This window comes from Cryptotermes secundus, unplaced genomic scaffold, assembly GCF_002891405.2.
Source record: "Cryptotermes secundus unplaced genomic scaffold, Csec_1.0 scaffold79, whole genome shotgun sequence".
NCBI classification, from domain to species: Eukaryota; Metazoa; Arthropoda; class Insecta; order Blattodea; family Kalotermitidae; genus Cryptotermes; species Cryptotermes secundus.
In genome coordinates, this window is record NW_019741974.1 from 2,479,447 (window position 1) to 2,493,950 (window position 14,504).

The window sequence follows — 14,504 nt, forward strand, 5'->3', positions numbered from 1 at the left end:
GTTCAACCGAACACGAAACAGAGAACTGGGCACTTGTCATGGACCCTTTCTTGGTTAAGGGCGCATCTTCAGGTGGGTGGGTTGTGTGTTGTCGTCGAATGGTCGAATTTGAAACCATAAAAAGAGAGCCATAATCGAATATACCTGTTTCAAGGAGTTCCCAAACTTTGCAACGGGCACGCGGTAGCGAAATTGGTTGAGGATCCATGCTACAAGCCGGAAGGTCGCTGGTTCGAGTCCATACGAGATAGATTTTTTTTTTCAATTGACCTAATCCTTCCAGCCGCATTATGGCCCTGGGGTCGATTCAGCCTCTAACAGAAATGAGTACCAGGAATCTTCCTGGGGTTAAAGGGCGGCCGGCACGTAAAGCTGACAACCTCACCGCCATCTGTGAGTCGATTGTATAGGAAATGTGGGACCCTCGACGTCTCACAACCGTATAGGCCTTCACGCCGTTTTGCAGGGATAACTTTACCTTTTTTAGCTATGGTTTGCATGGGGTGCCTGAGATATCCCACGAATATCCTGTCAGGATGTCTCTGAGCTGTTTCCAAGTTGGAGCCTCCCGAATGTATCGTGTCCGAAATGGTTCCACGATTCATGGACTAGCGTTAAGGGATAGGGCGTTCCGCTCTGAATAGTTGTCTCGTCTCTCGCATGGGTAAATCTCCTGTTTGTGCATTTTTACAGCGACTGACTCGAAGCATTTTCCGGACTGCCTGGTGCTTTTCGAAGGGCTGATTCAGAATGCGCATAACGTAACAATCTCCAACCGTCATACATTCACTTAATGTAATTGATTTGTCAATACTCTGTAGGGAGGCAATTGCGCTGAGGTAATCCCACAGTTAGTGGTCGCAATAATTTATTTGCCAGGAAGCAGTTGGAATTCAAAGAGTCGTCAAAATTTGAAATTGTTGATTTTCAGTATTTTTATTCACGTTGGCATGAAGGGCCATTTTTACATTGAACTAATGAGATTGTTGGCATTTGGTTTAACATGTTACTAACTGCATTGTCTAGGCCGCGCCATAGCTCAAGCGGTTAGTCGCTGGCTTCCCACCGCGGCGGCCCGGGTTCGATCCCGGGTCTGGTCAAATGGGATTTGTGGTGGACAAAGTGGCGCTGGGACAGGTTTTCTCCGAGTACTCGGTTTCCCCTGCCAATCTTCATTACACCAATTGCTCCACAATCACCCTCACCTATCATCTGGGGCTGGTACAATAGGCCAGAAGTGGCCGCAGTGCAAGGGACTTAGTCCCACCCCACTAGCAATAAAAAAACTGCATTGTCCATATGGCATCGAATTTGTGGATGACTGGGAATAATGAATGATGAGAGAATTTGGAAAGGAGACGTACTCGCCTATTTTAAGACATTTTCCAATATTTCCCTGACGTGGCTGGCCATTTTATACTTCGAAAGCTCTTCAGGGAAATCTAGGTACAGTGCCTTTCTCAGTTCCTGCATTTTCTCGAGTCACAAACTCCTTCCTCGAGAAATCTCAATACGCCATTTGAAATGTGTATTTTTCTTAGTATTTCCCCAATTTATTCCTTGTCCGATCCGACCCTCCACGTTAAATATGTATACTTTGATTTGAAAACAGTTTCGTTTCTGAAATAAAAATAAATGTAATTCCCGTGTTTATACATCTCAGCTTTCTCTATGGGTGTGAAACTTGGTCTCTGACATTAAGGGAGGAACATAGGCTGAGGGTGTTTGAGAACGGGGTGCTGAAGAGAATATTTGGACCGAAGAGAGATGAAGTGACAGGCGGTTTGAGAAAACTGCACAATGAGGAGCTTCATAACGTGTTCTCTTCTCCAAGTATAATTAGAATGATTAAGTCAAGGAGTATGAGATGGGCAAGGCATGTAGTACAAATGTGGGAGAAGAGGAGTGCATATAGGATATTGGTGGGAAAGCCAGAAGGGAAGAGACTACTGGGAAGACCAAGGCGTAGGTGGGTGAACAATATTAGAATGTATCTTTGAGAGAGAGGATGGGATGGTATGGATTGGATTGATCTTGCTCAGGATAGGTACCGGTGGAGGGCTCTTGTGAACACGGTAATGAACCTTGGAGTTGCATAAAATGCTGGGAAATTCTCGAGTAGCTGCACAATTGGCGGCTCCTGCAGGAGGGCTCAGCTCAATGAGTAAGTAAGTATACATCTCAGCTATGAAAAACAGCGTTATAAGAAAATACCATGGTCCTCATTTGTATGTGTGAATTTATCTTGAACTGACGTTGAATCAGTAATCAGTCATTTGTATTTTCGTAATTGAAAGCGCCCGATCCACTTAACGAGGTCCGAAGACGTTTTGGAGCCAGTGTTTTATGACTTTTCTGATCTATACTGTAACGGATTTGATCATCGCGTTGCCAGGCAACATTATCTCATCCACAGAATTGACGAATGTGACGTGTCATATGCGTGGAAAATGTATAGAAGTTTTCATAGATTATCTTCGAATATTGTTTCTCTTCACTGGATTCGAAACCTTATCATGGACAAACTTTTCATGTGCGGTTTTGTGTCAAACATTACTATACAGTTTTTTCTTCATACATGAAATTATTAGAAATATTTGAAGTGGTTGTATTGTAATATTCGCCCAACTTACATAGTCAGGGCATGCATTATGTATGAAATCAAGAAAATGATATAGGTGAGAAATTTCGTGATAGGAAGTTGATAAACGCGAAAAAAAATGATCGCGTTAATCTCAAGGGAGGGCCCCATTTGGGGGAACGAGGCATACATAGCAGAATAAAATTGTAATGGCTTTTAGAGAGATTGGATGTGAAGTCTCAGGATAGGGCCCAATAGTGGGCTGTTACGAATATGCCTGTGGCACTCAATCTTAGGAGGAAATTGCCTCACCAGCTGAGCGATTCTTCAAATTTTTAAGGAATTTCATGTACCATAAAATTGGTTGCCCATTGAGTCTATGTTTATTGATTGCAAATATTGATATACCGCTGCTAAGGTTAACAAAGAGTAGAGATGCTACACAGCATAGTAATATAGGTTAGTGTTTCCATCGCTGACTCAGGTAGCTAACAGAAGAGTGATTTGATTACTTTAATAAAGGTATGACGTTTTCCGTAATGTATTTCTCTTCATTGCTTACATCCTGTTGTGTGTTTCAGATATATATATATATATATATATATATATATATATATGAATTGTATTTACCGTCAACACAACAAATTCTCAGTTTTAATTTCGATCTTTGTTGCTGCTATATGTTTCGGTGGCATAAGACCACCATCATGCAGTTCCTTCCATGTCATTTCCAATGAATCATTCACCTTTTTTCCTCCATCTTGTTTCTATAACCTGTGCAGTTGAAAAAAAACGTCTTTCAGAAATCTTATATATCAACAGGAGCCCTAATATTATACTTCACTTGAAACTTCGCTGGTTATTTCGTACTATAATTTTCTTTCCTCTTTGGAAACTTTCTTAATATGAATACCGGCTGTTTTCTTCAAAGAAAAAATATAGCTTTGCTTTGTTTTGAGGTCATATCTCTCTGCTTGTCTGGTGCCTGGTGTCAGTACCTTAAGAGTTGGACAGATTTTGTTTTTAAATTCGATATAGGAGGCTTTCACTGAAAGTTGTCGGGAAGTTCCAATTTTGGTTATGCTCGGACCAGAATGTCGCACTCTTCGCATGAATGTTTCCGCATTTCGAGCCTGGCTCTCTAAGCATTTATTGGAAAGGAACATGTTCTGAGATATAACGCTGAAAGAACTGAGACACATGTTCTATGCCCAGTATACTTTTCTCGAATCTCGTGCGGGTTTCGAGGTTTTGTTTTCCCCTCTACTGTGTCTGCACGTCGCTGCGCAACCTTCCGCAGGCCAAATCTGTCCGCCTGCCCATCTTGCCCCTAGTATCATTCTGTAAACTCTTGACCAGGTGAATGAGAAACTTCCACTAAATTGTGTCTTTCCATTTTCAGCCATGTCGACTGACCATGAATATCATAAATTGTCTATCAATTTTTATAAACAGACTTTATGTGGCCTAAATAAACTGTAAATTGTGCCGTTGGGAAGTCTGGCCTACACTAGGGAATACGCCGTTTCAAATTTTGTTTTGTAATGACCATGTAATAAGAATGCGATTGGTTATTTTGCTATTTAATATATTGTGACGCATATACCCATTGCTAGACAATGACTCAGTATATATGTTTCAGCCAACACACGATATGAGCTGTGTTCTCTGTGGAGGTGTCTTTTATGTGGTCCGTGCCATGCCCAGTGCTGGGTAATGGGCCAATGAACACGTGTTTCCTATGGACGCCGACCCCAGGCTATATAACGAGAGTTTGTTTGTACCTAAGGGGTTTGAGAATTAAAATTGGAGAATTGGATAGACTTCTGGAGGGTCGGCATCCCAATGTGATTGCACAAGAAATGACGAGAAGGCTTCATAGTGGTTTGAATTGGTAGTTCCTGTGATAAATCAATTGCCAAGAAACGAATAGCATATCCTAGTGATTTGTGAAGTGAGTAGATTATCGATAACGCTATAATTGATTGTGAACAAGTGATATTGTAAAAGAAGGTGTCAACAAATCCTACCCGAAACCCGTTATTATTAGTCACGGGACTCTTAATCTTGGCAATATGATGTTTAGCTCTAAAATGAAACTGAGCAGTTCATAAATAGAACACATGCAAATGAATTTCGACTTGAATTATTTATATGCTGGATATATATAATAATCATATGCGCATAAGTGTATGTATAGGGCCGCGCCATAGCTCAAGCGGTTAGTCACTGGCTTTTCACCGCGGTGGCCCGGTTTCGATCCCGGATCTGGTCAAGTGGGATTTGTGGTGGACAAAGTGGCGCGGCGTTAGGTTTTCTCCGAGTACTTCGGTTTCCCCTGCCAATCTTCTTTCCACCAAGTTCTCCACAATCACCCTCACCCATCATCTGGGGGCCGGTACAATAGGCCAGAAGTGGCCGCAGTACAAGGGACTTAGTCCCATCCCACTAGCAATAAAATGTGTATGTGTATATATTTATATATAAATGGGAAGTGTAAAACTGATTGGAAAGCAGCGGAAGCTAACCTTACATGGATGCATCGCTTACATTATGATTGAAATTAATGAAGTTCCTGGAAGTACTAAATTCCATTTTGTTGCCCTTTTAATATTTAATTATTTGCGCAATATATGAGTCAGCAAAAATACATAGCGGTTTCAAGAAAGTCTCTTGTACAAAAATAGACTTCTGGAGCGAGCGAAAATAAAAATGACGTAAGTTATCTCGCTTTTTATTGTAGAGAGTTGTTTCTTTTAAATAATTTCATTTCCATCCTTTGATGATGTATTCGAGGCAGGCTTCATGTGAACAGTAAACTTTATTTAAACCGTGTTTCTTTTTTTAATGTTAAAGAAATAAATTTCTCTGCTGTATAGGCTTCGATAACTTGACATTTCCTCAGCTTTGGAAGCGCTACGTGTGTTCTAGTGCTCGTGGGAGGTTATTTGTATGAGAACTTCGGTTAGGAACATATTACCATTTCCTGGAAGGCAACAAACACAATTTGTACTTCGAATGAGATGAGAGTATAGTCAGGATTATTTGATAGAGTCACTTTTTTCCCTACATTACAGTAAGGTCTGACGAAGTTAATACTAGCTTTCACATTCTTTTAAGCCAGTCAGTCTTCTTATAACTTCATTCTAAGCTCTGAAATGGATATATGGACGTTTTTTTAGGCGGTCGTTCTTTGTAAGTGCTTTGATGTTTCAGAACTACCATTTTCTACATTGAAAACGAAAAGATAACACGAAAGGCATGTGTAGTCTTTATGAGGTTTCTGGCTCTGGGTGATTAATTACACGGTAACTGTGTTGGGCGTTATCCAGTGAGGTACACCTCAAGGGACAGCGTAAGTTGCGCAATGTTCCGGATGTGGGCTCTACTCCCTAATCCTGGTGATTTCGCCGTGTTACATTTAACAGGCATTATTTTCATCGTCGAAATCATCAAGGATAAAGCCTGTGTCGTTTACACGGATTAAAACTATTCCAGATTGTCGGTGGCCCCTAGAGCCGTCCATCTACCTCTCCGGATTACAAAGCTAGAAATTTCTGAATCAGTTTGTTAGTACCTCTTTCCAAGTCTTCTAGTTTTTATTGCTGTATTGATGCTTCCTTCTCCAAATAGTCGTTTACTATTGGTGTTATTTTGATGGGCCACGACATAGCTCAAGCGGTTAGCCGCTGGCTTCTACCGCGACTGCCCGGGTTCTATCCCGGGTCTGATCAAGTGGGATTTGTGGTGGACAAAGTGGTGCTGGGGCAGACTTTCTCCGAGTACTTCGGTTTCCCCTGCCAATCTTCATTCCACCAAATTCTCCAAAATCATAATCACCCGGGGCAGGCTACAATAGGCCAATCAGTGTCCGCCGTGCCGAGTGGACCCAGTTGGACTCCACCTCCCCCACTAAGCGAATTAAAAAAAAATGGTGTTATTTTCATCCTTTATCATTATCGTTTTTAAATTAGGATTTGAGGTTCTCACAATGGTGGTTGTGAATAAATTCTGTCTCTGCCTGCTACCAGCTTCATCTTGGTTTCTTGCTTGGCTTATTCATCGAACCTGAAGATGGAGGCAACATGTTCCTCCGAAACGGTCTACAGTGCGTTATATCACAGAAATCCATGGTGTATACTGTACCTGAATCGAAGGAAAATATCTTAGTTTAGAAGCGACAATACGGACCTGAAAATCCGCGTTAGTACATGTCCAGCCCAAGCCGTACAATCGGCGACCCCAGAGATCAACTTCATCCCGGCTGGGTCTTCCTACAAGAAAGTCGCGGCTTCACAGAAGAAATCCGCCCAAGTTACGCCGAAGTTATTTCAGCGGCACAGCCGTGTATTCCGTAGCTCGCTGACGTCACTGTGCGCGGTTCTTGTGGTACCAGGTCTATTATAGCAGGAACGCGTATAAAAATATTTGCATATCGGTGTGTAAATATGCTTTCCAATTGAGTGTACGTGCCCTCTAAGAAACTAGGAACCTTTACGCCTCAGTTTTTACTAGGAAAACCAAAAGAAACACGTAGCACATGCAAAACTTGTAGAGTGTATACACCAAAATTGTGTCGACTGATAATAAGCATTATCTTAAGCACAATATGGCGCTGCAATCTGCTTGACGCCGTCGTCCAGACACAGGCTCCTGACCAATGAGCACCGAGGGCTCTTTCATCCGGGGGGTAAAGCGGCCGGGGCGTGAAGGTGACCACTCACCTCCAACTATTGCCGAGGTCAGGAAAATGTGGGTGTTTGCATCTACTCCCCCATACGTCTTCATGGCGTACTGATTAAATAGTTAAGCACAGGGATAAATTTGCCTTTTATGGATGAATATTGCAAGATGGCTGCTTAATTGCACCGTTCCATGCCCGTCTACATCTTTATTAGATTTACTATTTTAGGCCTCACAGTTTCAGCCACCGTTAAGTCTACTGGAGACACAGCTGCTCCCAGGAGTTCTGATGGTGTGCATGGAGGTGCAGGTGTGACCTACCCGACAACGGTCTTAAACCAATTTTTTTTTTAACTGTCAGAGAACATTTCAACCCAATGCCGCAGTTTCATGGGGAATGTGCGCTTGTTCTGTGTTGCGTGCCTATGCAGACATTTAAATTAGAATACAACTTTTAGATGCGGAATGCTAATTGTTAATTCCAAATCGTTTCTATGTACTAATCGGTGGTATAGCTTGGGAACTGCTAAAGAGTTCTCATTCCATTCTATCATCCCCACCCCTCCACACACAATGGACAAACAGATGACAAATATCAAACTCCAACAGAAAAAAAAAACAATCCAATAGAAACAGTCTGATTAGAACGTCATAAGTGATGCTGTTGAACTAGATGCCTGTCTTAAGAGCTACTTTGGCTTGACATGTAATTTAAACCTTGGTTGCGGCTTCCGTAGTCTAGAGGTAACGTTCCCACCTCATGACTCGTAGTACACGGGTTCAAATGCCCGGCGGAGGTCGTCGAATTTTTAAGGGCGGAAAAATTCAGGGAACAAGTCCTCCGGGAGGGACTTTTAGCCGTGGGTCCCGTGTCGTAGCTTTACGGCACGTAAAAGAACCTCATATCTCCAAAGGAGGTCACTGAGCCAAATTAACGGACGTTTCCCGCCCAACAGCAGTCTCTAATACCTCTGGTAGATGGGGGAAGCATTATAGATACCTCTCAGCTAGTAGAGCCGGTCTCGCTGGCTGGGCGGGACTGATGGTAAGCACCAGTACCGGTAGGATATAGAGACTGGTAGAAATCATAGAGGGAAGCACAATGGACCAATACAGGTCTAAGTGCATGGGAAAACCCACCCTCTCCAATAACTAACTAACTAACTAAACCTTGGTTTTTAAAAAATGTTAATTGTAGCTTAAAGCAATGCCCTCTTTTGTCTGCTTGTAATTGTTATACAACTAACAGTGTGTCATTTCACAGGATAGAATTTACAGCACAGGTAATCACCTAGCAAAGGTAATATAATGATGGGAAAATTACGTGTTGCTTACTAGCAGTTTCGTGTTCAACATATAGCGCTGACCTATTGATTAATTAACGCAGAATTACCCAGTCAAACAGCATAATTGCCGTTGCTTACAGACGAGGCTTAAGTGTAACGTCGCTGGCTTCCCACAGCGGCGGCCTGGGTTCGATCCAGGCTCTGGTCAAGTGGGATTTGTGGTGGACAAAGTGGCTCTGGGGCGGGTTTTCTCCGAGTACTTCGGTTTCCCTTGCCAATCTTTATTCCACCAAATTCTCCATCATAATCACCCGGGGCAGGTTCAATAGGCCATCAGTGAACCCAGAAATATTTTACGTGCAACAAATGGAGCACATGTACAACTTTATTAACAATAGACACAAAACTTTTTGATTTTCCCAATCCAACAATTTAACCAGTTTATTTCTATCTTCGTTATTTTCCGAATTATTAAAGATCAAAATGTGTCAGACCTTTTGTAGACACCCTGTATAATCATACAATATGGCGTATGCGTTTCTTGTCTGGGCTTCTATACATGCACGTTCGGTGTGTTCTACACTATGAGTTGGTTCGATGTAGAGTCCTCATTGGAAAATCTTTTGACTGTATTTACAGTCTTATTGGCTCACTGCTGGAACCTATATTTCTAATGTTATATTTTAGCGTCCTGTTGCACTGATTTATGTCCATGATTTATTCTAACCGTCTTAGAGTGTATACATTTATTCACCTTACTCTTCTCTCTTGCACTACATGTTTCAGCACAAAAGTGCCATCTTCAGGTGCTTTTCGTTGTACGTTAAACTACTTCATTGCATGCCCTGTTTTCTTTATACTAAAATATATACTCGTCATATATATTGATAAATTTTAAATATTAAAACTATTAAAACTGTTCAGGATTTGTCATCCTTATGTCGTATCTCAGTACGCGAGTCACACCTATCTTCCTCTATCGGAGCATTCTTCCTACTTTCGTGTGTGTATTGTGCTTTGTGTTGTGTCTTGCTCCTGTGACTTCGTGTGTTATACTGCAATTTCTAGTCATTGCTTCTTTAAAATCCAAATGTTCTACTTTTCCATACTAATTTTCAGATTCTCTAAAATATTACACTAAAATGAAACATCAGTGTTTTAGGAGGTACAAGAAATTAAAAAATAACCATATTATTTTTCTTTTTGTAAATTTGTTAAAACCATCAATAATAGCAATTAATTAGCCCACAAAAGAACTTGGGAAAACATATTTCTAAATTTAAAAAGAATATCCTTTTTTTCGCCCAACTCAGAAAATATTGCAACGGATTTGATCAACGCGTTGCCAGGCAACAGCTCTCTGAACACGGTCCAACACACAACAATAGATTAGGCTGTTTTCTATGTCGTCCGCTACGAGCAGCGGTGAAACAACGGGGTTATGCAGCCCCTTTCTGAGCAACGGCTCGGTAAACACACTTCCCCGTAAACAGAATTGTCAGCAACAATAGAGACGGTGTTTTACGTGGGGCCTGTGCAGAGTTACGAGTCAGTCGTAAGCTGGAGCAGTGAGTCTAGAAGAATGTTTAGTTCGGAGGTTCCAGAATGATTGAAGATGAAATAGGAAGAAGACTTCAAAGTGGTTTGAAGTTCTGATTTCTGTGTTGAGATCCGTTGCCAGGAGACGACTAGTTAAGACGAACAATCCTAGTGCATGTGCAGTGGTGGACTGGAAAGTTTGTGACTCAGCGATAGCGCTGTATTTAAGTCAATTTAAGAGAGCAAATGTAACCGACGTGCTAATAACTCCAATTATCCGAACTACAACCCGTTATTTTCGTCACCGTAACCCCCTACACGTGACAGTATCATAAAAAGGCTGCGGTTTATCGCTAAAGCTCTTACTGACCTTGTTTGTTTGTTTGTTTGTTTTTTTTTTGTTTTTTTGTTTCTCCTAATTCTTCCTCCTCTGACGATATTGCGAACAATTGCGGTATTACTTTTGTGATTTTATAAACGTTCCAAATCTGACGTTAATCTGTCAGCTCGATGTCTCATCCCGTCAATGTGTGCTGGACAGGGTGAAAGCCCCAGCTGTATTATTAAATACTACTCTGGGACTTTTACTTTGTTTTTATGTTACATTTATAATGTTACTTTATTGAAAGAGAAGTTTCTCTCTTGATAGAAGCGTGCGGCTATTGTACTTAATTTTTTTAAGAAAGATAACTGCGTTGGAAACTAATTATATACATATTTCAGTTTTAAATAATTTTCCCAGAAACGTTCAAACGACTGTACAAAATAAATTTTCCTTTCACTTTAAGTTAAAACTGCATACATGGCAGCGTGGCTTTATTCAATCGAAATTTTCTGTAACTAATTTAGTTACTGGCTCGAGCACCATTGTACATTCTGTTTATTCATAAGGCCAGGCTGATTTCATTTATTTAGACCTCAACCAAGCTTTTGAGGAAGTCCCTCATGTTCCTGTATTGCATTAATTTAACAATTCTGGACTCTTCGCCCCTTACATTACTTGGTTTCGCAGCCGTTTTAGTGCAGGTCTTCCTCCGTTCGCATTCTAGCATTTTAGGAAAATTTTCTTTCCGTTTTCTATTTCGTGTATTTCAGAACCCTTCTTTTTGGGACCTCCTCGTTGTTTTTCTTTTTAATGGTCTGGCCCCTGTGGTCTAGTGATCAGATTTCCTGGCTGCAGATCGAGAGGTCTCGGGTTCGATTCCCGGGGCTACCAAATTTTCTCACGCGGTAGCGTAGTTGGTTGAGGGGCTATGCTACAAGCCGGAAGGTCGCGGGTTCAAGTCCCGATGAGGTCATTGGATTTTTTCAGTTGACCTAATCCTACCAGCTGTACTAGGCCCTGGGGTTTACTCAGCCTCTAACAGAAATGAGTACCAAGAATTAATTAAATAATTTTCTTGGGGAGTAAAACGCGGCTGGTGCGTAAGGCTAACAACCTTACCGCAATCTTTGAGCCGATTGTCTAGACAGCCGCGTCAAACATGCGGCCCCCATAGCCACAAAGTGCAGCCCGTCAACTTTTAGAGCTAATTGATATTAAGATCAATATTAAAATTTTAGTAGAAATATTTTTTGTAAAGACAATTTTCCAACAGACCAGAAGACAAGAAGTCTGACGCAGACATAAATTAGCAGGCTGCAGGAAATTCAGTGTTTTGCTATTTCTAACGTAATTTCTTGTGTAATCTCTCTCTTTACATACTGAAAAGCTGTTTCATACTTGTCAAAAATGGCATTCTCTTGCTTTTTAAAACTGTAAGATATGTGACTTTAGGTAATTATAATTAAATTATTCCTAAATAATAAATATAATTAAATTTCCTTGTATCAAAATCTAATGTATATTTCTATTTTGAAGTGCGGCCCTGGACTATTATTTATAGGGCTGAGGTGGCCCTCTTTACAAGTTGAGTTTGACATTCCTGGTCTAGATAATGTGGGACCCCAAACGTCTCACAACCCTATGGGCCTTCACGTCCTGGTACAAGGATAGCTTTTACCAGATTTTCTCAGAAGTAGTGGGTCTGGAACGGGGTCCACTCAGCCTCCTGAAGGTAATGAGGAGCTACTGTGAAGCACAAACACGGGATTTGGAATCAGGCCCATGAAATTCAGAAACGTTTGTTTAAATGTTGCCAGGTCGAAGGCATCTGAAGAACGGACGTTAAAGGCTTAGTGGATTATTTCGATATTGCTTATGATTATGGAGTCATTCTAATTTCACATTTTTTAAACTCATTGATTAGGTGTCAAGTGAACTCAGTTGACAGTTGCACGGAATATTTAGTAATCCCTTTCCGTAAAGCTTTATCCACTTTCCCCTTTTGGGTTTAGGGAGGAATCCGTTGGCGCATTATTTGGAGAATAGAATGATGCTTTTGCTGCCTGCACAGAACCAGTTGGCGGACCGCATCCGACCCGCGTGACACCAGTTGGCTGTCCCTGTGTTATAGAGTCAACTGTATTTTCGTCACGTTTGCTTCATGGATTCTCAAAAATTAGTTTCTGTGCTCATTATTTTCGTTATTATATTGTTGCCCATGTTTTTCTCTCGATGGTCGAATGTTTTTTTTCTTGACAAAAGTTTGAGTGCCCGTCTGTCGCCTGAAATAACCTCACTTTGACAGATTCTAATAAAGAGAAATATATAAGAACGGGAGAGGATTCATTTGATTTTATTCATAATTATCGTTCTAGTTTCATAATTGCCGTTCCATTTTGAATCGTTTAAACTTAGCGACAGTTCCAGATGGTAACTTGGCAGTACTGTATTTCTGATTACCGTTTGCAAGGAGAGCAGAGCTGTTGTGTTATGGATACCGGCTGCCAACTAAACAAATTATTGACCTTTTCGCTTCTAATGTAGGTTGTTTTTAAGCAAGTTATGCCACAGTTGAGGAAAGCATCTTCCGATTTGTTATTATGTTCATTACAAGTATCGTTTCCTTTTGGGATATTTTTCCTTCCTAGAGCATATTTTCTTGTTGTTTTCTTTATTTAGTTTTAGACTAATTTGTTTTCTAATTTATATACATTTATAATGATTTCCTTTTATGAGCTCTTTGCTGTTTACTAGCATGTAAATAATGAAATTTAATGCAATATAATAATAATAATAATTCATTTCTTTATTATTTTTATGCCGAGTCAACAGCCGCAAGACCAGTTACAGACAGAGCACAGTGTAGATACAAGTAATTACATTATGGACAAACACAACATAAAGTCAAAGACAGATTACAGGCAAGAGCTGGAGGAAAAACACATTAATGCAGACAAATAAATAAACAATATTAATAATAATAATTTCAACATAAATCTTAGTTGTTACTGAGAACTGACAAATGAAACGTATAAATATTTAATTGTGAAATGAAAAGTATAGATATTTAGAGAGGATAATAATAATAATAATAATTCAGTTTAATTGTTTTTTATAGTCTTGCAAGTAATANTCACGGTATTTATTGGCGAAATTCTATAGGTCGCAGCTGAGTCTCGGTCAGGGGAACACGCGGCACGCCCTTTATCTTGAGAGCCATCCGTATCGGCTGTCCGAGACATCTGCATGCCTATAGGGCCTATATTGATCTGCATAATAGGAGACGGTTTATGTCTGCATGTCTGTTGTGTATGTTGTTCCCACGACTTGTCACGTACTTGCACAGAGTGCGAGTCTCTGTTGGAACTCTGCCATCTGAAGGATACGGGTGTAGCTTATTTAACTGTTTTAACGGGAAGGGGATGAAGGATATGAGTAAGAAATGACTAACCGTTGAAATTTGACAGGGTTTTCCTCTAGTTTTCAGGATATCGGCAGCCTTCATGTTGCGATTTGCATGTTCACAGGAGACCCGTTAACCTTCGTAATGTACGTGATACTATAAAGAATGTCATCTGGGATGTGCACAGCGCCACATCCCAGAAGACGGCATTCTTCATAGTCACCGCCGCGAAAACCTCACATCTACATACGTGATACATTTATACTTCAAATATATTTGTAAACATTGTCAATCAGTAGCTCCATGTGACTCCTGAGCTTTGATAGTAATACACATAGTTTTAATATAATTATTCTGTGCCGCTGTAGTTGGAAACGGTATACCAAGACATTTTTAACTTTTCCGTTGCCTTTCAGAGTTAGGGCACAATTCTCAGAAATTAAATTGTTTAGTTTAGCTGGATTATATTCCGTGCGATATATTCTCAGTAATGAATTATAGTTGGACTATTACATAAAGATTTATAAAAGGCCCATTCTCTCTAGAACAGCGGTTCTTAACTAGGAGGTAATTAGCCCCAAAGGTTAATTTTGCGTATTTCAAATAATGATACGCCCAACAGCGATGCATACTTCTGATGAACAGAGTAAAACCAGCAAGACGAATATTTGTTAAGTATAGCATATC

At 40.5% G+C, this 14,504-nt stretch overlaps 1 protein-coding gene across 1 annotated transcript in view; it reads left to right on the forward strand.

Moving 5' to 3' along the window:
- Nucleotides 1-14,504, forward strand: part of LOC111872797 (tyrosine-protein phosphatase non-receptor type 13-like) — a 442,331-nt gene that overhangs the window by 291,916 nt on the left and 135,911 nt on the right. The window lies entirely within an intron of this gene.